General features: G+C 43.6%; 1 protein-coding gene and 1 long non-coding RNA gene across 6 annotated transcripts in view; both read left to right on the top strand.

The window, feature by feature from the left end:
- Positions 1-9255, top strand: part of LOC309657176 — a 43332-nt gene extending 34077 nt beyond the window's left edge. The window contains exon 2 of the long non-coding RNA XR_014261681.1: positions 4051-9255. This is a non-coding gene — a long non-coding RNA (uncharacterized lncRNA). The remainder of the gene's footprint in view (positions 1-4050) is intronic.
- Positions 1-25500, top strand: part of ROR1 (receptor tyrosine kinase like orphan receptor 1) — a 408226-nt gene that overhangs the window by 335910 nt on the left and 46816 nt on the right. The gene's annotated exons all lie outside the window — the stretch shown is intronic.

Here is a 25500-nt window from a genome sequence, read left to right as displayed (position 1 = left end):
GTAGGTTTTAATTTATTATGGTTATTATTTTCACTTAAAGCCGCGTGTGTTGGGACTTTGCAAGGAGGATGCTGATAAGTCAGAAAAGAAAAATCACAGATCTTGTGCCCAGTGCTGTACTAGGCAGCATAGCTCCATACGTCTTATTCCCTCACAGATAATCAGTTCTTGGTGCACAGTTGTGGTCCTTTGTTCCACTCTGTTTTCTTCTGTTTCCTAAATGCGCCGTTTTTGTTCTGCCTCTCGCCTTTGTGCGTGTGCCAAAAGTCTGGAAGGCTTTGCCCTCCATCAGTCCATCTTCCCAGAGCCTCCCCCGTGCCACGGAGGTGGAGCAGACAGGTGACAAATCAGGCTGCCTAATGAACTTCAGTTTTCTCATTTGAAACAGGGACAGTGACACTTTTCTCATGCGGTCGTTGACATGATGTGAGAATAATAATAGAGGAGCCATTTATTGCATGCATGTATGTACTAGATATTATATTAAGTGCTTTACATGTATTATCTCATTTAATTTTTAGAATAACCTTTACAAGTAGAGCTGAAGCACAGAGAGGTTCTGTAGTTTCCTCGAGCACACACCGTGAGTCAGTAGCACAGCCAGCATTTGAACTTGGGATGTCTAGTTGTAAGGCCCAGGCTCTCTTAACCACAAAGCCCTCTGTCAAGGATTACACAGATGTGAGAATCATTAGGGGTAATGATAACTAGTTTAGGTGATTAGAAAGCCGTTGTGGGTGCCAGAGCCTCTCCACGGAGCAATCATAACCAATTCCTCTTCTAGTTTTATCACTGAGATGATCTTTGCAAGGTGCCTATTATATTTCACTTGTGTGTTTTCCCAACTTTAAATAGGGAAACTAGGGGCCTTTTTAAAACAAAATCTGGCTTTGTTAATACATTTTCAAAACACATTTTAAAGTGCCAGCAAATTAAATGCTGTTCTTGATTTGTACACATTTTTCTTCATCAATTCGCTTTTTAGATTTCTATTTTAAGCCCTCCACTTAGAGCTGATTACAGTAACCCTTATTTATAAATGTAATTGTACTGGGCCTCACCTCTGACGTATTTTCAAATTTGGTCTCACTCACTATATTACTAAGTAAAATAATCATTCATCAAGTGGAGGTAGGGTAGAGAAAGAGCATATTTCTGTAGCCCCCTCTGTGTCCTGAGGGAGCCAGCCATAAATATTCAGCATCAGTGGCCAAAGTTTGGCCCTGTGCTAAATCATAATCATTTTAATGGCAAATAAATGACATGTTTCATTGTATTATACAGTTGTATAAATTGGGGGTTTGATTTGAGCATCACATTTTTGCCATCTGTTTTTCTTTTTTAACCACTTTTTAGTTCTAAGTCATAAAACATGAAGTCACTGCAGGCTAGCAAAATCTCAAATAACCAGAACTTTCAAATAACCCCATGTTTGCAGCTCTCTGCTTCTAAGATAAAGAGGTAAGCGACGTGGGCAGAAGCTGGCAATGGGAATTGCTATGGGGCTCCTGTACCCTGGGCAAGTTATCTTGTGTGAGCCTCCACTGTACCCACCACACACACACACACACACACACACACACACACACACACACACACACCCCAATATAACATTTTAAAATAAAGAAGTGAATATTAGTGATATTAGTGATACTGATCACTAATGACAGTTTTGAAGGAAAGAATCAGAGAGAAGAAGTCTCCCAGGGATGTCCTGTGTCCCAGGGTTTATGCACAGAGAAGGATGGGAGGAAGTTGTTTGGCAGCTAGTTTCAATAAGCTTCTGTTATACGGGTCACCATTACAGAATCATGAGTATCCCTTGGGGGAACTGTTAAAAATAATGTTTAGGAGTCGTACTAAATCCAAATCTCTAGAAGAACTAGGGGAAATGAATTTTTTAAAGGACCTCAGGAATCTGGGACCCACTCCAGACCTATTGAATCAGACTCTAAGGCTGAGGCCAGGGTACAGGACTGTGGATGAAACTCCACGGATAGTTCTGAGATAAACCCCTGCTTTAGAGGAACCTCAGGGTCCCTCTCTTCCTTAACTCTGTTTGGGAGGGTGGCACCTTCCTCCCTAATGTTTCTCAAGGTCTGGTGGGCAGTCCACATGCAGTTTGTTAAAAGTGTACATTCCTGGATCCCTTTTGAATCAGACCTCTGGGGGTGGCTTCTGGCAATCTGCATCTTTAGCATACCCTCTTAGGTGAATCTTATGGACACCCCGGTTTTACTAGCACTGCACCAAGGATTGTTCTGACTTTTATCAGAACAGGGGCAGCCTAAACTCCTACACTTTGTAGGTCAGCTCCAATGAACAACATTGATGTGAAAACAGCCTTTATTACGGTCTACCCAGCACTTGCACATTTCCTATTTCTTTTGGTACTCAGAGTCCGAACAGACTGCTGTACCTGGAATTATATATGAAGAAAATGAGGTTCAGAGAAGATAAGTGACTTCTCCAGGCTCATCATCACACACTCTGAGCAGCGGCCCTATACATCTTTTTGACTCAAGTCCTAAGCTCCATTCCCTACATTAATGATTTTGTACACAGTGCTTATAACTGTACTTTCACACACAAGACCTCCTTTGAGCTATAGAAGACCCCTGTAAGATAGGCAAAGCAGGTATTATCTCCACTTAAAATAGTAAAGTGCTCTCACTAAGAGGTTAAGTTCTTTATTCAGGGTTGTATGGTGCACCGTTGATAAATCTGATATTGGCACTGACATCTGGTTCTTACTTCCCATGCAGAAACACAGTCATAGGTTGTATAAGATCCACAGCTAGCAAAGATGATTCTGTTATATTCAATGACCCCATTACCAAAGCAAGAAGAAAAGCCCATTGATAGAGCAACAAATTTCATTCTTCACTTTATGCCACGCATTGTACTACAGCCCAGTGGGAAGAAGAGGTTCAGGAAGGGTCCCAACATTGATGAAAAGACATTATTTCCTGTCCTCAAGGAGGTCACAGTCAAGTAGAAAGTAGACTTAAACATTTTAGAAAAAATTCAACCTAAAGGGTTCAATATAACTTCCTACTAGAAAATATAATAAGCTAGAATATTCCATTCAGTTGACAACCAATAGTTGCCAAGCACTGTAGTAGACCCCAGGCGTACAAAGGTCACTAGAACTTCACTACACCCAAGAAGAGACCAACTGTTTAAGCTTTGGGGATGTGTGGTACCGAATGAAAGTAATTTCTAAAGAGGGAAACTTCTTCCCATCCAGAATCTCTGAAGCTGGTCCCAGATTTCCCAATAGACAAAGTACTTCCTTAGGGAAATAGCAGTACAGGAGCATTAAAGATAATCATTGGGAAAGAATGTGATATTTTTAAAACATTGCAGTGATCATCATGGGAGAAAGTAGACCTTTGTGGAACTTGCTGGCATTTCTCCCTCCCTCCCTCCCTCCCTCCCTCCCTCCCTCCCTTCCTTCCTTCCTTCCTCCCTTCCTTCCTTCCTTTATTCCTCCTTCCCTTTCATTCACTCATTCATTCATTCATTCTATAGTGGGGTGGAATGGGCAAGGAATACGTTGTCTTTTTTGGGCTTCTGACATCCAAGGGTCTTGCTCTGGCCTTTGAGCAGATGTAACTCAGACCAGAGATAACCCAACAGATCTCTCACATGTACATACTTGCAACATGTTTCCATCTGCTACCACTAAATAATATCTCTGAATGGCATTTAGAATATGGGCTGCAGTTAGCAAATCATTAGCGCCCTTGAGCTGGGCAGGGCCAAAGGCTCAGAAGGATTTGTTCAATTTTAAACACTGAAAGTAATTATTGTAAGCACTTACTTATCACTTGTAGGTCTGAGGCATACTGTACTAAGACACCTATTTCCCTCATGTTATTGGATCATAAGATTGAATCATAATCATTACAGACCTGCATTCTATGGGTTGCCCTTGGGTTAAGAGGAGAGACCAAGCCAGTTGCCATGAGCTCTAGACCTTAAAGTGACTCTCAGCTGCAAAATGATCGTATTTAAAATCTTCCTGTGTTTTTCTCTTTCCTTCAGGATGAAGTACAGACTCCTTTCCTTGATTTAGAAAGCCATTCCTAATCTGTTCTGTCCTTCTCCGCCACTCTAGCCTCTTCTGCCCTAATCCCCAACCCTAATCTCTCTCTACACTAATCCTGAACTACTCTAGTTCTTTCCTGCTGAACAGTGTTTGCATATGCTGTTCTTTCCATGTGGAACTTTCTCACTCCTGCTCTTTCCCTGCAGCTCTGTTTACACATCACTTCCTCTGGGGAGCCTTCCCTACAGCCCCCAGTCCAAGGTCACATGCCCTCCTCTGTACTCCCCAGGTTCCCTGTCTTTATGCCCTCCATATGGGACTGTCTGACTGTCTTCTGAGGCTAAGTATTCTCCATATATACAACAGGCACCCACAAACACTTAACTAAGTATTTGTGGAATGAATGAATGACTGAATAAGTGGAATTAGAATCAGTGGGTAAATCCTTCTAATGTCCAAAATCATGAAGGCAGCTCACTTTCCTCCTATGCCTGTTCTAAAATCCAACCATCCTTCTCTTATCCATATTGTCAGATTTTGTGTGCGTAAATACATGGTAATGTGGGAAGAGAGACTACTAGAGGCAAGTACTACTTCCTGCATTTGACACTGAGGAAACTGAAGGTCAGAGACAACAAGTGACTTTCCCAAGGTCACACAGCCTATCAGGTATAGAGCTGGGATTTGAATCCAAATTTGTCTCATTTCAAACCACCCCAAGGACAGACAGCTAGTGTCACAGCTGGGATTAGAACTCAGGTCTTCTGAATCCCATTCTCTTTATTCTACTTGATTCCTGCATGAAAAAAATAATAACTAATGAGGGTTGTTTTTGTTTTAATAATTTCTAGGTTAGTACTCAATATAGTTCAAGGATATCTTAATGGAAACTCATATGGTACTCATTGGCTACATATTCCTTCATCTCCTTGCAAGGGTTAAGCTCTGGTCTCCCTTATTTTACCAGATGAGAAATGAAGGCAAGGAAGTTTAACACTCTCACAAGCTCCTCAGAAGGCTTATGTATCTTGAAAGCAGAATACAGGGTAGCACTGGAGGGGCCAAGAGTAGATAAGGATTAAGGGAATATGTTAGGAGAAGTGGGATAAAGACCTTTAACTTGACACTATTAAAAATATATATACTTTCACACCATATGTTTATAAGCCCAGGTAGTATCTGAGTCTCTGATCCAAATCCTTTTCCACAAAATGAGTGTTAGGAAACTCGAGGTGGGGACTCGGGGGGAGCGGGGAGAAAGAAAAGAAAGGACAATGATGCCATTCAGAAACTTGTTCCAAATCCTTGTCTCTTTCTTCTATCAGAAATCCTCTGTTGTTAGTCCCTGGCCTTCCCAGGAGATTTCCTTCACAGCGGCATTCTTGTGTTCTTACTAAACTCCTCCTATAAGAGAATGTTTTGCTTTTAAGAGCCAGACTTAAGAAAGCAAATCGGTGTAAAAATACATTTGGTTGTAATTTTTGTCAGTGCTGCCATCTGACAGGATTTGAGGATGCTTCCATCTCCGCCGGGATGGATAATAGCTTCGTTATCTGCTGAGATCTGCAAGAGCTCTACAGCACGGGAAATCTGTGTCTTGGCCCCCTGCTCCAAATTTAGCTCATGCATTACCCTAAAATTGGGTTTACACAAGGAAAATTACTTTAGTGCTAATCCAGTTGACTTGTAAGTAAATTTAGCTTCCCCAGATTCCTATTTCCACAATCTAAACTGATTGCAAAGGCAGCTTTAGTAGTCTTCCCACATTTCTCAGGAACACACAGGAGCACAGGTCCCCAACATGCTGGTCACTGTCTCCTGGTCCACTGCAAAAACTTGGGGAGATGTTCTTTAAGCTGGTGACACTCACAGCCGTGGCACACATCCATGACCCCACAGTTACACACTGCAGGGTGGGCCTGGGAACGGTCTGAGAGAAGATAGCTTTCGGCTAGTCATTTCACATTTCTGTGAAACACTGGTGACAGATGAGGTGCCACATAGAAGGGAAAAAGCAGATCACATTCTTTGAACTCATTAACAGGAAACCTGTGGAATAAAAACCTATGATTAAAAGTAACAAAATCTTCCTATTTTTTTTTTTTCCTTGTTACCACGTGTTAGATCTGGGTTCACTTTCCATAACTTACAAACCAGTCAAATGTGATGGTTTTTCAGACTTGTTTACAGTGGTTTACCCAAAGCTCATCAATAGAAAGTCCTCACATTTCCAAACCCTGGTCAGCTTGACAGCAACAGTCCCAGAAAACGGCATAGTTCACATAACGTGCCTTCCCAAGAATTCCACCCCAGAGCCTTGGGTTCCATCACAAAGCAGTGGATGTCCTGCATGAGTGGGGGCCTACCAGGGGGATGGAGAGGTTGATCTGATCTGTGGCCTCTCAATTCAGAAGCCATGAGCTTTTGAGAAGTGGGCCTTTCTAGGTGGATTGGCCTGTGTATAATAGCGAACACCCACTGATTGCTCACCGTGTGGCAAGAATTGTTCTAAACGCTATTGTGTTTATTGAGTCCTCATAATAATCACAGGAATCGAGGAAAGGTGTTGGCCCCAACCCAGGCACAGAAAGAAAGATTAAGTTGTCCAAATCACACAGCTAATAAGTGGCAGAGCTGGGATTCAAATCCAGGCACTCCATCGTGGTTACTAGTGGCCAGGAATCAGATGATTACAGTAACTTGTCCTGGACGTGGGAGACCTGTGTGCTGACCCAGGAGCACCAAAAATCTCCTAATTGAAAAGTCCAGCAGTTCCGTCTCAGTTGCCAATGTACATCATCTTCGTGGAACGGTCTGCGGCTGCCTACACTTTCTTCTCTAGTATTTTTTCACCCTTCTCTCCACTCTCTGAGACTATCTTTTTAGTCGGCTCTGCTAATTCCTCTTTTCCTTTCAACCCCACATCTGTGGACCATCACCCAAGTTTCTATCCCTGCCCTTCCTCCTTCCTCCACCATCTGATCTCACCTGGATACCTGGATGAGCTCATCAGTTCCTATAACTTCAGTTGCCAGCTCTAGAAGGATGACTGAAGTTTGTCAATCAACCCCGACTCTGCTGAACTGAAGACCTGCATTTCCAACTTCTCATTGGACATTTCCCCGTAGACAGCCTGCCAGCATTTCTCATTCAGCCTGTCTACGTTGCCCCAGTAACTTACACGGTAACCAGCACATGATAAGCATGTGCTAAATGTTTAGTGGATGAATAAATGCATAAGTTAATGAGACGAGTTTCATAGATTTTATCTTCCAGATTGCTCTTGATATGCTGGCTTCTTCCATTTTCCTAAAGCCCCCTCGAGTATCCGTTTCTCAGGCCCCTAGCATCTTATGTTTCTCTTTGTTCTGGTGCCTATTTTTTTCCCGTACATTCTGTTATAGTTATTCATGTAAACTTCTTTTCAAGAATGTACATACTTTAAGGGCAGAAATCATATTTTATTCATTTGTATCCACCAAATAGCCTGACAATGTGCTTTTCACAAAGAAGCACTTAATATTTATCGAAAGAATGAATCAGTTAGTAAAAGTGGACCTAGCACTTTGCAGTTGACAGAGGGCTTTCGCATACACCTTTTTGAAAATTCCACGGTATGTTAAGAAGGTAGGTGGTTGAGTCACAAGCCCCATTTTACAGATGAAGAAGCTAAAGGTCAATGTAGTATTACTGGTCCAGGATCTCACTGGTCAGAAGGCACCAAGGTGGTCTAAATTGGAAGACAGATTAACCCCTCATCATGACTTTCTCCCCCATGTAATCAGGAAAAATGAGGGACAAGGAAAAGAGAAGTTTGGGGGGAAAACTTGTACTGCGGACAAGTTTGGACTTACACATTTGTCCAACTTGGTACCTGAGATGTCACAACCACTTACCCAAGTTCCATATGTCTTTCAAGAACCCCCATTTAAAGCTCCTAAGAGTAGCTCACTTCAGAGGAGACCCAAGTACAAGTTATTCTGGGGAGTTCCAGGATTTAGTCTCTGATAAGAAAAGCATGAAGTTAAAAATATCCAAGGATTTTTCTTTTGAAATCAGACAGATCTGGATTGGAGATCCAGCTTGAACATTTAACAACTTTCTCTTCATCCTTACCCTCCCCCACCCATCTATAAAATGAAGATAAAAACACTCTGGCTCATGGGGACATGTGCAGATTCAAAGGGGGAAGTTTTAAAGTGCTTGGCATGGCTCCTGGCATGGGGAACCCAACCCATCCTCTTCTTCATCCCCTGAATTAGGCCTCTGTGCCTTTAATTCTTTCTACATGTGCGACCCTAACCAGTGAACTTGGGCCCAAGATGAGTCTCACCTACTGGGAGGAAAGAGAAGAAAAGAACAAACTAAGGACGGAAGCACAAGATGGAACTGGGAAATGTCAGCTGCTTCTTGCTCGCTCATTTGTCACAGTGTTTTAGCAGCTCGAGACCATCTGCAACTTGCAAATGACTGACACACAGCTGAGTCAGACCAGCAGAATTCCTCAGCCTAGTAGGCCACTTGTTAAGACAGTTAGCACCCATTGGATACTGCCTATGAAACGTTGAGAAGCAAGAGGGGAGAGAGTGGTTTCCAGAGGAGTGACTGAAGTGGGGAGGGGCCCGGCCACTGAGAGAGCAAAGGTGCCTGTGGCAGGTGTGAACACAAAGCTGGCTTCCTTGGGAGGTTAGTACTGAAAGAAAGCCTGGCCTCATGGCCTTGCAGCTCCTTTAAAGAAAGGGTGGGAAAGACAAGCTTGGGTAGTCTTTTCTGCTGTACAGCAAGGGCCCAGCGTATCAACGGTGTTGACAGATCAACTGAGAAGTGGTTTAAGGTGGCATTAACAAGACTGGCACATTGCCTTTTCTGATTGACAAGATTCAAAAAGGCATCAACTGCCTTTCAGTCCCATTGAGAAGTGGTGAGCAATGAGGGGATCAGAGAACCATCCCAGGGGATTCCTGGCAGAGACCATGAACCATCTTTATTTAGATCCATCTCTTCTCTGCACGAGTGAGACATCATTAGATAAGTGATAAACTCTCCATTCACAGGAACATTTCAGCGAAAAGCTAAACGAATTTTTAAAAAGAATTGTTTGCCTTTTATTTTGTTATGGTCCAGCTTTTGTTAAGTAGGGGTAAACTAGGCAAAAATAAGATGGTTGGGATTTTTTTTTTTTTTTTTGAGAAAAGTAATTTTAAGGAATGTACAGTTTCATGTCTGGGGCTTTGCGCCACTACTTACTAACTAGGTGACCTTGGATAAGTTTCTTAAATTCTTGAATCTGTCTCATTTTACTCATCTGTATGAGGGGGTAAATAGAACTGACCTCTTAGAGTTGTAATGATAATTAGAAGAGATACAGCCTAATCACTTACAAAGTATACATACTTGATAAATATTAGCTAGTTTTAATAAGACTGCTTTTGTTCTCTGCTTTTGCTGTCTCTCTATTCCCACCTGATACACACATCAAGGTTGAGTGGCTTTGTAAACAGAGGCTGGTATCATGCGCTTAGGTATCATGTGGGCCTGGCTATGAACTTGGCCAAACTGCTTCATTTCTCTAAGCCTCAGTCTCCTGTCTATTAAATGAGAGTAGTAATATCTGCCTCTCGTGATTGTTACGTGGTGCGAATAAGGTCATCTTTCTAAAGTGCTGAGCCATCCACATGCCTGCAAATGGTCGATGTTACGATGTTTTTAACAAGGACTCTCAAAGCGCTATAAAGTACAAAACCATCAAAGAAAGCATCTCTTCATCCATTCACCATTTATTTCTTACATACTTACTCTGTGCCAAACACAGAGTTTGGCACTGGGGACACAGATTTACAATGTGTTGGAACAAGTAGGGAGTTTCTCGTGAACTCTCGGTCACCAAGGAAACAAGGCCATCCCATTCCCCTCACACTTTCAAGTTAATCCACGCTCTTCTGCAGAATCCTTACATTCCAGCTACGGGATGGCTGGGTTTCATATCTCCTCAGATCAAAAAGTATTTCTATGAACAGTGATGTCTAATATTAAACTGGCTACATCAAACTTGATAGTGCAACCATTTTGTGTTTTGTGTCACAATTTTTTAAATGCCATGCCTGGTGGATCTGCACATGGTAGATATAAAGGAGGTTTCAAAGAGGGCAGCTTTATTACTTGGGCTTTTACATTGCCAGGCTGCATTTTTGGGAAAGCCACAAGAAAGAATGCCATTTTTTTTTTTTTTTTTAATGAGTATTACCTCAGAAGGTATAGCTCTTTCACGAAAGCAGTATGCCATTCTGAGCACTGCCCTCAATTGATTTTACTGATATTGTGATGGTCATTTTGACTAACATATGAATCAACATCTTAGACCACAAACATTCACAAATAGACTATCTGCTTGCCACAGCTTATGTCCCCCAACCAAGTAACACATGAGTGTGTTTGCATATGTGTGTGTGTTTAAAGTCAAAGGGCATTTTTAATGTAAGATCTAAAAAAAAAGTAAGATCTACTCTTCCCTTTGGTGCCAATCTTCATAGTAAGAAGAATACTTGTCTGAGACTCAGGATCTGGCCTCTGGCCTCCATTCTGCCATGACTACGAGAGGAAGCTCAAGTTCTACCTACTCCAGGAAGTCTTCCCTGACCACCCAGCTTCCGGGGGCGTTTTCCTGCACTGAAACTATTACACTTAGATTCTGTACTATAAGATTTAATACACTTTCTCCTTAGTTGTTTCAACATTTGATATCTTATCTGTCTAGAAAGATTACATGCTCCCTGGGGGTAGAGGCCACGTCTTTTGAACTCTCTGAGATAAAGGACAGTGCTGGAAAGTAAATATTCTCCTCAACTAACACCTGATTAACCAAGACCAGTGATTGATCAGTGAGGTTAAATTCTATTCTGCTAAACATTTTTTGGCAGGGAATAGAGGGAGACAGTAGAATGGAGGTTGGGCTCAGAGGATACTGAATGAAGAAGAAAGGACATTCGATTCAACATCAAGACCTGGTATCAAGTCCCCATCTTTGCCACTTAATAACCAAGGATCAAACAGAAGCTACTCTATCTCTTCAATCTCATATTCCTCATCTTTAAAATATCCACCTCATAGAGTGACTTTGAGGACCAAATGAGACAATGCATGGAAAATGCTTTGTAAGCAGGAACCCACTTTTCAATGTTATTTTTTAATTCAATTTACAATTTGGTTTGGGTTTTTTAAAATGGATAATTTCCTTTCCTCAAACCAATGAGGGAGGGAAGAAGTGATAAAAATCGCATTTTCCAAAATTACAGAGAAGTCTTACAGAAAAGTCAGATCTCCCTAATCTTTGCCCTTTTGTCACACCAAGCCACCCACTGCATCCATTGATTAGTCTGGTACATTCATGTAGGGTTTTGTAGCTCACAAAAGCATTTTCACATGCATTGTCATACAAAAATCCTGTGATCCAGGCCATTCAGTGGTAAGTCTTCCCATTTAATAAGCAAAGTGAGACTGCAGGAGCCTTACAAAATTCCCCCACGTCACCGGAGGAGTCTTGAAGGCTTGCCTTCCTCCCAGTTCTGCCCTCTTCCCACGATACCATCTCGGCTCTGTGTTGCACACATCCTACCCAAGGCCTTTTCAATCACCAGCATGGTTACGATGTGCATCCTAGCCAGGGAAATTGGTTCCCTAGCATTTGTCTCCATAAAAATAATTAAGGGACTTCCCCAGTGGTCCAGTGGTAAAGAATCCACCTTCCAATGCAGGGGACGCAGGTTCCATCCCTGGTCGGGGGAGCTGGGATCCCACATGCCGCGGGGCAGCTAAGCCCGTGTGCCACAACTAGAGAGAAGCCCAAGCGCCGCAACGAAGAGCCCACACCACGATGAAAGATCCCACACGCCTCAACGAAGATCCCGCGTGCCGCAACTAAGACCCGACGCAGCCAAAAAAATAAATAAATAAAAAATAAAACAAAATAATTAAGACATTCAAGCTAAAATTCCATCCAATTTATAAGTCTTTGATATTGCGTAATGAATGTAAACATCGTGCTCCTGGCCTTTCTGTATTGGTAGCAGCATGGCAGCCTTGTTAAGAATTAGCTGGGGCTTCCCTGGTGGCGCAGTGGTTGAGAATCTGCCTGCCAATGCAGGGGACACGGGTTCGAGCCCTGGTCTGGGAAGATCCCACATGCCGCGGAGCGACTAAGCCCGTGAGCCACAACTACTGAGCCTGCGCGTCTGGAGCCTGTGCTCCGCAACAAGAGAGGCCGCAATAGTGAGAGGCCCGCGCACCGCAATGAAGAGTGGCCCCCGCTTGCCGCAACTGGAGAAAGCCCTCACACAGAAACGAACACCCAACACAGCCGAAAATAAATAAATAAATTAAAAAAAAAAAAAAAAGGAAAAAACTCAACTATATGCTAAAAAAAAAAAAAAAAAAAAGAATTAGCTGGAGCTGATTCTAGCCCTCGTTCTGATACTCGCCAGATCAGGGGGACATTGAGAAGCCTCTCTGGACCTCGGTGAACTCGGGTTAACAATACCCAACTCCCAGCATTGCGGTGAGAAAGCACATAAAGCCCTTACTCCCCTGTGTGACTCAGGGAGGAAAGCTGCTGGGATTTCAACTGCTCCCAGCTCTGTGAAGTAAGGTCAGGTTTATGTCTGAGCAACACGTGAAAGGCGCAGCATTTGAACCCGTAAATGCTGTCCTGCTTTGACAGTGTTAATGAAACACTTCATCGTGCGTCAGGCAGCATCACCTTGACAGGCCACCTCTGGCTGATGTAACCCGAGGGCCAGTGTGAAAAGGACATTTCACCAAGGACACACCAGGTTGCTTTGTTTTTCTTCCTTCTTTAAGAACTATTTCAATTAATTTTTTTCATGCATAGGCCTGACCCCTTAGCCTCCAGGTAGAACTCTGTACGTGCATGATGGGAATTTTGACGTATATTGTGTGCACTCAATGGGAACGTGGTTCTCCTTTTACTGCCTTTCCCAGCCCTCTCCCCACTGGCAGAATTTTTCCGTGGGGCAATGAAGCAAAGGTGATTCATACCCCTGTAGTCATATTTTTTTTACCCTTCTTCCTAATTCTGAACAGCTTCTTAAAAGGGATGGCTGGGGGCCTGGGGTCTATCTCCATGAGTTGGCCTGCATCCGTGGCACGTGTGTTATAGGTGGAACCATGGTGTGAGGTGTGGGTAATGGTATCCTGGCTTCAGAGATGAAGAAATGGATGCGTGAAATGGCTCAATAATTATTCAAAGGCCGCACGGCTAGGGAAGGGCTAGAGCTAGGATGTGAGCCTGGTTTATCTGACTCCAAAGCCCTTGCTCTTGGATATTACAGCTTTAGAGTTTTTCAAATGCCACTTTCTTTAACAAGGGCCTTCTAGAAACAAACACTCTGAACTTCAAGGCCAGCCTTTCAGGGGGGAAGTTCGCGTACTGTGGCAGTCCAGTTGGGAAAGGGTGTGTTCTTTTGAAAGGCAAAAGAAAGCCTTTTGGGCCTTCTCGACTGCTCTCCAAAGAGGACGCTGGGTACTCTGCCCACGTGTAGGGGCCTCCGTTCCTGGGTCTTTAAAGGAGCCCACTGAATAATCACGATAATTCTTGATAAATCCTAACACCCGGAGAGCAGGCCTCTCCCCCATGAACAGGACCCTGGAAAGCTGGGCCTGGGGGGCCTGGGGAAGCCACGACACGGCGGAGTCAGCAGGCTCGGGGGCGAACTGGCTGGGAGGACTCTGAGGGGTAAGTGGTAGGCGGTAAAGCAGCGGCAGCCGGTAGACATGTCATGTGAGCCACGACTACGAACCACATATGTAATTTAAAATTTTCTAGGAGCCACATATGAAAAAGTAAGAACAGTGAGATTAATTTCAACTGTTTACATTTTAGTGTATTATATTGTAATGATATGTTTTATTTAACCCAGTAGATCTAAAATATTATCATCTTGACATGTAATCAATATGCAAATATTAATGAGCTACTTTACATGTATTTTTTTGGTTTAAGTCTTTGAAACCCAGAGTGTATTTTACACGTCTCAGCTGCCCACATTCGAGTGCTCAAAACAAGCACGTGTGGCTAGTGACAGTTGTCTTGGAGCATGGGGGTCTGCCAGCAACACTGACGTTGCAGCCTCCCACCCCTGCTTTATTCTTCTGCATGCCAGTTATCGCTGGACAAACTATGCATTTCCTTTCTTTGTCTATAGTCTATCTCTCGGTATTCATTAGGATACAGTCTAGGCTGGTGTAATAAATGAGTAGATAGATAGATAGATAGATAGATAGATAGATAGATAGATAGATAGATAGATAGATAGATAGATGAAGATACAGTGGCTTAGACAAGATAGAAATTGATTTCTCCTTAGTCCTGAGGAGGCTACTCAGAGCTGGAAAGGTAGCTCCGTTTCCCACGCTCACCCTGAGACCCAAGCTCAGTCTGTATTACTCTTCTACCAGCCCCAACCTGTGTCATCTACCTTGTTCTAGATGGCTTCTTCAGCATCTTCACGACCACACTCCAGTCAGGAGCACATTCTTTCTTTTTTTTTCATCTGAAGAAACAACAATATTTTTTTAACTGTTTATTTTATATTGGAGTATAGCCAATTAACAATGTTGTGATAGTTTCAGGTGTGCAGCAAAGTGACTCAGCCATACATATTCATGTACCCACTCTCCCCCAGACTCCCCTCCCATCCAAGCTGCCGCATAACATTGAGCAGAGTTCCCTGTGCTATACGGTAGGTCCTTGTTGGTTATTCTTTTTAAATATAGCAAGCACATTCTATCTTTTCTTTTTTAAGGACACAGCCCTCTCTTCTTCCTTTCTTCATCCCTCCCTTCCTTCCTTCCTTCTTTCCTTCTGCCCTCTCTCCCTCCCCCTCTGTCCCTTTCTTTCTCTCTGCAGGGCCTGACCCAGAGGTAGTACACTTCACTTCTGCTCACATCTCTTTAGCCAGAACATAGCCACATGCCGCCTCTAGCTGAGGTCTCCTGCTAATTGAGCCGGTGGCCAGCTGATATGGGCAGCTCTGTTACTAAAGGAGAGAGGAGCCATCACCCTCCCCCACTGGCATGTCAGCTCCATGAGGGCAGTGACTGGGGGATGTTTTGTTCACGATCGTAGCCCCAGCAATGGTGTACGAAGGGCAGGGCTGTGGGAGCATCTCCCTGGTGGATAGGAGTATTTCATAGGACGTTGTTTGAATCGCAGACACAATATGGTAATAACAGCAGACTAACAGAGAGTTGGTTTCATGATTGTTTTCAAATTCTCCGCAGACCCTAAACCCTGTATTGGCCACACCGAGTAGACTGCTCCCCTGCCCTGCCCGTGGTTCACCCCTGAGCCCTGGCACCTAGAATAGTGGCGGGCATGCAGCGGACACTCGGTATCTGCAGAATTAATGAATAGAAGTACTGCTGCCTCCGTTCCTGCCATTTCCTCCTCACCAGGTAGTAGCCCTTATGACATGTCGCCACAGTTTCTTTAAACTGTGAGCTCCTCGAGCACCAGGACCTGCACCCACTGCCACACCCTGGCTGGCGCTCAACTGGTGCTGGTTGGTTGAAGGAACCGATAACGTTCATTGAAGGCTGCCTCGCTGGGCTGCCCCTAGCCTGCACTGAGCCAACCCCAGGCAGGAGTTTTCTATCCGATTCTCTTCCTTTTGTCAGAACAACAGAGCATAAGACTGGAAAGAGAGACAGGCTCCCATTTGTGAGCCAACTTATGCGTCCTGTTATGGAATTTGCACTTTATCCTAAAGGCAATAGGGAACCATTGACATGGTTTAACTGGGTGGGGCTTTAATTAGAGATGTGATTTAGTGATGTGAGTATGGAGGAGAGGGAACTAGTTGGGCTTTACTCCTCAGACCTCTGACTTCAGCTTTGTAGGCACTGGCGTTTCCTAGTTATCTTCAGCCACTTCAGAGGTCATCACTCATTTACCATCTCAGTCCAAATGTTCCTCCTCTGCTCTCCATTTTGATGAGTACGATCTTTCACGCATTCACCTGTGTATCCGCTCATCCTCAGCAGCCACGTACTGGGTACCTTGAGAAGGTATGCTCCTTTAAGGCAGGGGCTCTGTCCACTGCTGGATCCCCAAGGGTGGGACAGTGCCTGGCACCTGTCAATAAATATGTTTTCTGACTGAGCACCATGTGCCAGGACACTGGAGATGAGGCGATGAAGAGCACACGTGTCCAGTAAAAGATGCAGAGTGTCCTTGAAGCATTTGAAGACTGTTCTTGTTTGCCCTCAAGTCTTCTCCTCTCCAGGCTCCCCTCTCTAGCTCCTTCAGCCATTGCTCTCGTGACATGATTTTAGTTCTCTTCACCAATCTAGTATCTTTGCTTCCCATGAATGCTTCCCTTTTGAACTCTGGTGCCCAGAGTAAAGCCTGATGCTCCAGGTGAAGTTGGACCAGGAGCTCAGCTGATGCTGGTTGGTTGAAGGAACTGATAACGTTCATTGAAGGCTGTCCCCCTGGGCTGCCCTAGCCTGCACTCAGCCACTTGCACCTCCCTCCCTGATTTCAGAGAGCATGCTCCTAGTCACAAGTGCCCCTACCATCAACTAGCTTTTTTGGTAGCTACCTTCCCTCCCCCTCTGACCAGTGGAATAGACCATTAACCAATACACCATCCCCATATACACCACACACACCAATACACTGTCACCTTCCTCAGCATCTCTCCTCACATCTCTGCCTACAGGTTTACTTTAAGTCTACCAATCTGGAGGGAAGAGCTCATTCAAATAAAACACATTATAAACATGGTTCTTAGGCTATTGCTATTTCTCTGCAAATATTCGAAGCACACAACTCGGTGACTGTAATTAAAGACCAAAGAGATATTCGATACTCCTCATGAGGGGCTCTGCACCTTGTTGTACTATTGTGGATTTTCTTGATTTTATTTATTGTGGTTTCAGTGGATTTTGTTTTGCTGTGTTGGACTTAGGATATTATTATCCTTGGGATTTATAAAAGAATACCGTGCCTAGCATGACATGAAGCCGACTAAAAAACCAAATTTGCCACTTAACTATGTGATCTTGAACAAGTTGTTTGGTCTCTCAAAATCTCAATCTCTTCATCTAATAAGAATACTAATACCAACAGTAGAATGGACAAAGAAAATGCATAAAATATGCAAATGGTTTATATTACTAGTACAAATGTTTTACAAACATGTGAGCATATGAAAAACATGTTTAACTTCACTATGGATAAAAATGAGATATGATCTTAAAAAGTGATAATACCTAGTAGGTACCTTAGCAGGTATTTGTTAGCAGCAAGTGCAGAGAAATAGACACCATTCTGTACTGATGGTAGAAATATTAATTAGAACAATTTTCTTAGAAGACTATTTGGAAATATACGTTAAAAGCCTTAAAGAATGGGGAGGGTGGGAGGGAGGGAGATGCAAGAGGGAAGAGATATGGGAACATATTGTATGTGTATAACTGATTCACTTTGTTATAAAGCAGAAGCTAACACACCATTGTAAGGCAATTATACTTCAATAAAGATGCTTAAAAAAAAAAAAAAAAGCCTTAAAGAGCTGCACACCTTTGACTTAGAAAATAATTCCACTCATTGTTTGTAGCCTAGAGAAATATCATAGATGTATATAAAGATTCATACACAAGGATATTCATCTCAACATTTTATAAATAACAAAAAGTTGGATACAACCTAAATGTTTCACTGCAACCACTAAAAACCATGTTTTAGAAGAATAATGATGGGGAAAATACATATTCCATTCAAAAGAAGAAATTATGTCTAGTATAATTCCAAGTTGTAAAAAGAATTCATTTGTGTGTTTATATGTATGCATGCAAATATTTGTTAAGAGTGATTATCTGTAGGTCCTGGATGTATGGTGATTTTAATTTTCTTCTTTGTGCTTCTGTTTTTCAAAATTTCCACAACAACTGTTGCTTTTTCAATGGTAGATTAAGAATGCCCTTACATATCTTACAAGAATGTGATAAGACTCTAAACTTAAGTTATAATATGTGTGTTGAAAGGTCATATGAATTTATTTCATCATCATGAGATGTTGTATTAATCCCCTATTTTTCATTTCTTTCACACTTCTTTTTTGTCCTCCCTCCGTCTCTCTGCCAAACCCTTTACTTTCCTTCCCTTTCACTCTCTCCCTTCTCTCTAGTCTCTGCCTTACTCACTTTCCTGTCTCGTGGGCATTGCTCCAGTGCCTCTGGGAGCAAGGGTCAAACACTTGCTGACCCTGATCTGAAGCTCAGTTGATCCAAACTGAGCAAGAAGTGAACAAGTTTCTTGCATTTCCTTTCAGAACTCTAGTAGCCCTGACACACATCCTGGACTAATTGAGACTGTGTGAAACGGATGTCTCTCAGTTCAGAGTTGAGCTCTTGTCATCTAGGACTGAATTACCAACTTCTCAAACACTGCTGGGAAGGTTGGGGGCAGGGTTGCTCTTTTCTTCTCCATCCCAAATGTTGGATGCCCCTGCCTTCCAACACGACTTGAAAATAGCTTTGTCAAGCAAAGCATGAACACTAGGAGTTTCCTGACATTTTCATAACTACGAGCATATGATTGGCAGTTCATATTGAATAACGATGTAAGAAATCTGCCAAGAAATCTCCCAATACTATTTCCAGTGCTGGTTCATAACCAGTTCCAGCTGCCTCACCACAGAATAGGAGCACAGTAGACTACCAGGTTCCATGGTTCGCCCGCTTGCAAAGTTTGTGTTGAGTTACTGGGAGTCATGCTAACGGGGGGAGTCACTCTCCCGGAAAGCATTTAAGATGAATAAAGCTGAGGGTTTAATGTACTAATGAAAAAATTTGTCAATATTTAAATCAAACGTGTGAACACTAAGTGTTTTTACATACGTTTGCCGCAGAGGTTTCAAGGCAGTCTTTGGCCTTCCTTCCAGACACGAATAAAGTAGATAGATGCACTGTTAGACTTTTGAACAATGACAAAGAAAAACAGGGAGTAATTGCTTCACTCGAAGCCTGCCAGGAAATTAATTGCCTAAGAGATGTATTTTATGCAGTGTCCAGAAAACTGCAAAGTCTACGGGAGTGGCTTGCTTTCACTAGGAGAAAACATATGTCACCTCTCACCAAAGATGTTTATGTCTTCTCACAAACCTGTCTTTTTACAGCCTAAAGACATTCCAACTGGAAATGACTACAAAGCCAGGAGTTGATAGGTTAGGGGTGTTTAGCAATGCTTAAGATAATACCCTCATGGCAGCAGATACGATTCTGTCCTGCGAGCCCTGTGGAATAGCAACCCGGATGCCTGGCACCTGGACGTCTTTTTGTTTCTGCTTAGAGAAATTGGTGGGAGGGGGTGGGGAGTGGTGAGCCTGCCTTTGACTGCCAACTCTGAAACTCACAGATCTGGGCAAGGCTCTGGGGGAGCTAGCTAAGTGCACTTAAGAAATAGGGATGGAACCTGCCTTGGTCCACCTTTGGGATTGTATTCCAAGGAGTGCTTGCGGAGGGCTGCCGGTTGAAGGCTGAAGGAAGTCTGTGCAATTCCGTAAACATTTCTTGGGCACCTTCTGCAAACCAGGTGAGACCTCAGATTGGGGACCTCACTCAGAGACTGCAAAGAAAATAAGAACAGCTGCTGCACTTCAAGAACCTTCTGCCTGGTAGAGGGACAGACATCTCAATAAAGAATCCTAGACTAATGAAGTCAGTGCAGGAGGGTGGAGAGAGCAAACCTTCTCGTGGACTAATCTGGAGGGTTTCAGGAAAGCATCTTAAGAGAGCTAAGACTGAACTAGAACGGGAAGGATAAAGGACAATGAACCAGGTGGAGAAAGGTAAGAATGGATTTCTTGGAGGGAAATAGCCAAGGCATAAATGTCAGTAATAGTGTGGTGTGTTCAGAAGCTACCAGCTGTTCTTTATTACTAGGGCCTGGAGTTCGAGAAGGGCCATGGTAGGAGATGGAGCTGAAGAGATGTATGGGGCTGGACATTCAGGGGCCTTGTGACCTCTGTTAATGTGCTAGGACTGTCACCAGGGGACTTTATGCAGTGGAGAGTGACTGCAATTGTAAGAAAGAGATGATCTGATCTAGCTCTTGGGTAACTCATTCTGCAGCAGTGTGAAATATCAATTTACAGCGTCAAGAATGGAGGTCAAGAGACCAGTTAGGAGAATACTGCAATCGTCTTGGTGGGACAGGATGAGAGCTAAGACTAGAACAACCATAAAAGGTTAGAATTGGAAAGAACGTATCAGATAGTTCAACTTCTATATTATACAAATGGAATAACTGAGGACAAAAGAGGGTAAGTGACCTCTCCAAGTTACATAGAAATAAGCTTGTTGGCAGCCAAATCAGCACCAAGGACCCTGGTCCTCTGATTTCCAGCCCAGTGACTTTTCCAGTCAGCAGTGCCAAGATCAGTCCCAGCATCCTGCTTGTTAGGTAATGCCCTAGAGAAATTTGAAACTTACTTGGCCAGCATTTTTCCTGTCAATTTCTAGGAAGTGGGAACGGTCCTTGCTGAAGAGAGAGAACCTGTATCAAGCCAGACCACCTGGGAGGGATCTTTTCTGTTCATCTTCCTCCTCTCTGGCTTTAGACATCTCCTTAATATTTGCCTCCTTCCTCTCCTCCTCCAGAAAACCAAATACTGCTTATGAAATTCTCTCCCCTCTGCTAAGTCTAAGAAGTATACACACAATTGAGCACCTTTTCTCGAGCTTGTTTTCTCAGTGTTACTCTAACTACTATATCACTGCTAAGCACTGGGACAATTTAGAGGACACATGGTTCAATAAAATCAAGACTGACTATTTCCATCTAAACTCCTTCCTTGTCTATGTACATATAACCATTTTACATAGCAGCGTCATTTTACATAACCCTAACCCCACATAGCAGTGTCATATGTGCAAATACTCTTTGGTGTTTCTTTTTCATTAAATCATGTGTGTACGTATTTTCATATATTTATATTAGCTTTATGGTATTTCTTATAGTGGAAACAGCAGGAAATTTGGAGTGAGGCCCAAGGATTTGGGCAAGAGACTTAGTCTCTGAACCTCAGTTTCTTCAACTAGAAAATGCAGGTAATACTACTACTACCTTGACTGTTCCTGGCACATAGTCAGTGTACAGAAAATATCCATCCTCCCTTCCTGCCTTTTTGGGGGTTGTTTCTGGGGCAATATACTATTTTCATAAACATCTCGGGATGGTTACAAATGATACCCATAGCTAAAAGTCAAAGGTCATGCTTCTTTTTTAAATCTACCTCAATGCTGAGAATCTTGTTGAGGAAAGAGTACAATCTTGATAACTTGTGAAGGTAAGTGGAAGAAATGAGGAAGAGAAGAGGAAACCACTTGAACTTGAAAATTAAATTAATGAAAGTTTGTGGCCTTCTCATCTTATAAACATTGAAGTAACCAGTATTTATTGTGTACGTGACGATGGCAGCACAGTTTATGGAATGCGCCAGCCACAGGGAAGACACAGATTTCCATCTTAGATGGCCCTTTGGCAGCTTCATGAAGGGTGGGTTTGGAAGAAAAGAAGACTGGAGGCTGGTCTCCCAGTTAGGGGAGTCGTCAGCTGAGGGGGGTGATGGGCTGAGCCTGGAGGGAGGAGAGGGGTCAAATTCAAGCAGTGCTTTGGAAGCCAACCTAGTTTTCAAGTTAAACTCTTGCTCCTCTTAAAGGTCGCCCCTTCTCCTCTCCTTCCTATCTTCATTTCTTCCATTCAGCGGAACTAAGTGCATGGGGAGCTTGAGTGGCTGGGCTGGGCAAGGGGAGAAATTGTAAATTTCAGGCTGTGAGATGAACTCAGGTTCCCTCTTTGCTGCCACCATACAGAAGTTAAAGTAAAAAGTGGGAGAGATTTAATTCACTCATTAAACATGTATGTATGTATGTACTAAGTGTCAACAGCTTGATACTCACTAGGCACTGTTCTAGGCAATGGGGACATAGCTGTGACCAAACCAAAGTTCCTGTCCCCATGAAGTTTGTATATAAACAATAAACAATTAAATGTATCAATACAGAGTATATCTGATGATACTAAATGGAGTAGGTAATAATCAGTTAGATAAGGGCAAGGGAACAGTGGTAGGCATGAGGTCAAAGAGGTGGTGGGAGCGGCAGAAGACTATGTAAGGACATTGTAAGGACTCCAGTGTTTCCTTAACACAAGAAGGGAAGTCTTTGGAGGAGTTTGAGCAGGGGAGGGACATAAACTGATTTAGGTCCTACAAGGATTCCTTCAGCTGCTGCGCTGAGAATAGACTGGGGAAGGTGGCCAAGAGTGGTAGTGGGAAGACCAGTTGTGAGGCTACTGGAAAAAAAATCATGCAGAGATAATGGTGGCCTGAACCAGAGGGTAGCAGTAAAGGTAGGTTTGGGATCGGTTTTGAAGGAGGAGGTGGAAGCATGGGCTGCTGGTTTGCATATGGTTGTGAGAGGAAGTGTAAAATCAAGGAGAACGCAAAAGTTTTCGTTGTGAGCAGATGGAGGAAGGAATTGGTATTTACTGGGATGGTGGAAGAGTTCCAGAATGGTCTTGGAGGGAAATAAAGATTTCCATTTTAGACATGTTGAGTTTGAATTCCTTATACCTACCCAAGTGGAGATATGAAGGCTGCAGTTCAGAGAGTTGTCTCAGCTGGAGATAAGAGTGTGGGAGTCTTCAGTACAGAAATGGTCCTTTAAAGCTTAGGAGGCAGGAAGATCAGGGAGGGAGAGAGAGTGCAAGGAACGGGTCTGAGGACTGAGACTTAGGGCTCTCAGTGACTAAAATTCTGAACTAGCGCAGGAGAGTAAGAAAGCACAGCCAAAGAAGGAAAAGGAGAACCAAGAAAGAAACACTGTCCTGGAAGCTGAGTGAAAAAAGGTATTTCAAGAGCTGTGTCAGATGCTGCTGCCAGGTCAATAACGATGAAGACTGGCTATTCACTGTTGGATTTAGTAACGGAGACCACTGACCTTGACAAGAGCTCTTTCAATGGAACGGCAAGGCAAAGGCCTGATTGGGGCGGGTCCAAGAGCCAATGGGGGAACTGGAGAAAGCAGGTACAGACGTCCTTGAGAGGAACATTCCTATAAAAGGGAGCATAGAAACATGGAGGTAGCTGAATGGGGACACAGTCTGAAGAGAATTTACGGTGGGAGGTATTATAGTACATTGATGTATTGATGGGGATGATCCAGTAGAGATGGGGGGAAATGGCAATATAGAAGAGAAAAGGGACAATTGCCAGAGCAATATCCATGGATAGGTGAGAGGGGGTGGGGTCCGTGCGCTCAAGTTGATGGTTGTTGGGCCTTCAAGTGGAGCGCAGAGCGTCTACCCACAGTCATGGGAAAGCAGGCAGAGTCTGTGGAGCAGACCAAGGAGGGGTGGTTTAATCAAACTTCTCTTCTTAAAGGCTAACCCCTAAGTCTTGGCCTTTCTGATTCATAAGCGATACCCACTTCTGTCCCCAACATGTTAAGAGTTCACACACATGCATGATTTTATGTATGACTTATCTTTGGTCCAATGAGAAGGAGCTGCAAGATGCAAATTATAAAAAAGGGAGTGAGGGGCTTCCCTGGTGGAGCAGTGGTTGAGAATCTGCCTGCCAATGCAGGGGACACGGGTTCGAGCCCTGGTTTGGGAAGATCCCACATGCCGCAGAGCAATTAGGCCCGTGAGCCACAACTACTGAGCCTGCGCGTCTGGAGCCTGTGCTCCGCAACAAGAGAGGCCGCGACAGCGAGAGGCCCGCGCACAGCAATGAAGAGTGGCCCCCACTTGCCGCAACTAAAGAAAGCCCTCACACAGAAACGAAGACCCAACACAGCCATAAATAAAAAAAATATAATAAATGTTTAAAAAGCTGATCCAAAATCTTAAAAAAAAAAAAATAAAGGAGTGAGAGAAAGAGCTTCCAGCTAGAAATCTAAGCTAATGTCAGCACTACAAGGGTGGGGATTTTTGTCTGCTTTCTTCTCTCCAGTGCCTACAGTAGTACCTGGTAAATCGGTACACCTATTTCTAGAATAAATAAAGCAAAAAAGGAACTTATACTTCCTAAACAACTACCATGATTGAATAGTTTGTATACACGATCTTATTTAACACACCAGTTTTACAGATGAGGAGATTACACACCTAGCCCAAGGCCACGCACAGCTGGAAGGCAGCTGTCAGGACTGCACCCAGTTCTGTGGGTCTCCGAAGCCCAGGTCTTGCCCGGACACTGCACTTTGACCATCCAACTATTTGGTGAACTTGGTCAAGTCATATAGCCACTCACTGTTGGTTCTTTCGGCCTTAGAAGGGGTTGGACCAGAGGTCGGAAAAGTCCCGTTCCAACGGAATGACTCCCATTAGACAATAAACAGACCCAGGGGACAGCCACGAGGCTTGGTGCCTGCCCTGAGTTCACAGTCCTGTTACACACACACCATTTCTGCCAGCGGGCCCCTTACCGTTTTCTGCCGGCTCTGACATAGGCTCAGCTCTCTCCATGAAACAGCTGGATGTTCTGTGCTCTGTGTCTTGCGTGTATTGCCCTTGTGCCAGGTTGTAGACAAGTTGAACCTGCCATCTTGGGCCCTAATCCCCAGCCCTAGCTCTCCAGCCATTTGCCAGACTGTCACTCATCACATCACTTTCTGGTGTCCCCTTGTCTTCCCTATAAAATTCCTTCCCTCCCCATTTTTTCTTACTCTTATAATTTTGAGGTAGCAGATTGAAATAAGACTACGTTAAAAAGACTTTAAAGGAACATGAAAGCAGGATTTGAGTCCACAGAGAAGTCCCCTTGGGCCTGTCCTGCCCCACTCCCCCCCATTACTCCATGAACCCTCACTCTGTCTTCGACTCCACTTATCTAGGTAGCATACCATTTAATCCATGATCTGTTGAATTATTCCTTTTTGAAGCTATCACCTCCTCCAGAAGCCTTCCCAGCCTCTGTTGGATGTGCTTTCTTTTATTCTCAGCACAAGGCTTCAGCAAACTTGGTTGAAAAGAAAGAGGAATGGGGAGAAGGAGAGAAGGAGGGAAAGGGTAACAGAGGTGATGTTTATCACACTCACGTTTCTCCCCCATAGAATGTAAAGTCCTAGTGAACAGGGATCATATCGTTGGTATCCCAATGCCGACAACATAAGGCCTCCCCTTTCTCTGCTCTGCACTTTCCCATTCTAGTTAAAGCAGCCCCACAAATCCACCCTCATTCCTCATTTCTCCTTAAAGAGTCCACTGGGTTTCACAGCTCTGTCCCAGAGACCCCCTTGTCTAACAGATACCGCTTGTCCAGTTACAATATTCCCATTTGGTGCCTCGCAAATCAAACCTTATTTTAGTGGGACTTTCTGCCTCTTTACATTTTTTTTTTAATGTGTACATTTTTTTT

This window comes from Balaenoptera physalus, assembly GCF_965194825.1.
Source record: "Balaenoptera physalus genome assembly, chromosome: 1".
In the NCBI taxonomy this organism is placed as follows: domain Eukaryota; kingdom Metazoa; phylum Chordata; class Mammalia; order Artiodactyla; family Balaenopteridae; genus Balaenoptera; species Balaenoptera physalus.
This window is presented reverse-complemented; position numbering and strand designations above follow the sequence as displayed.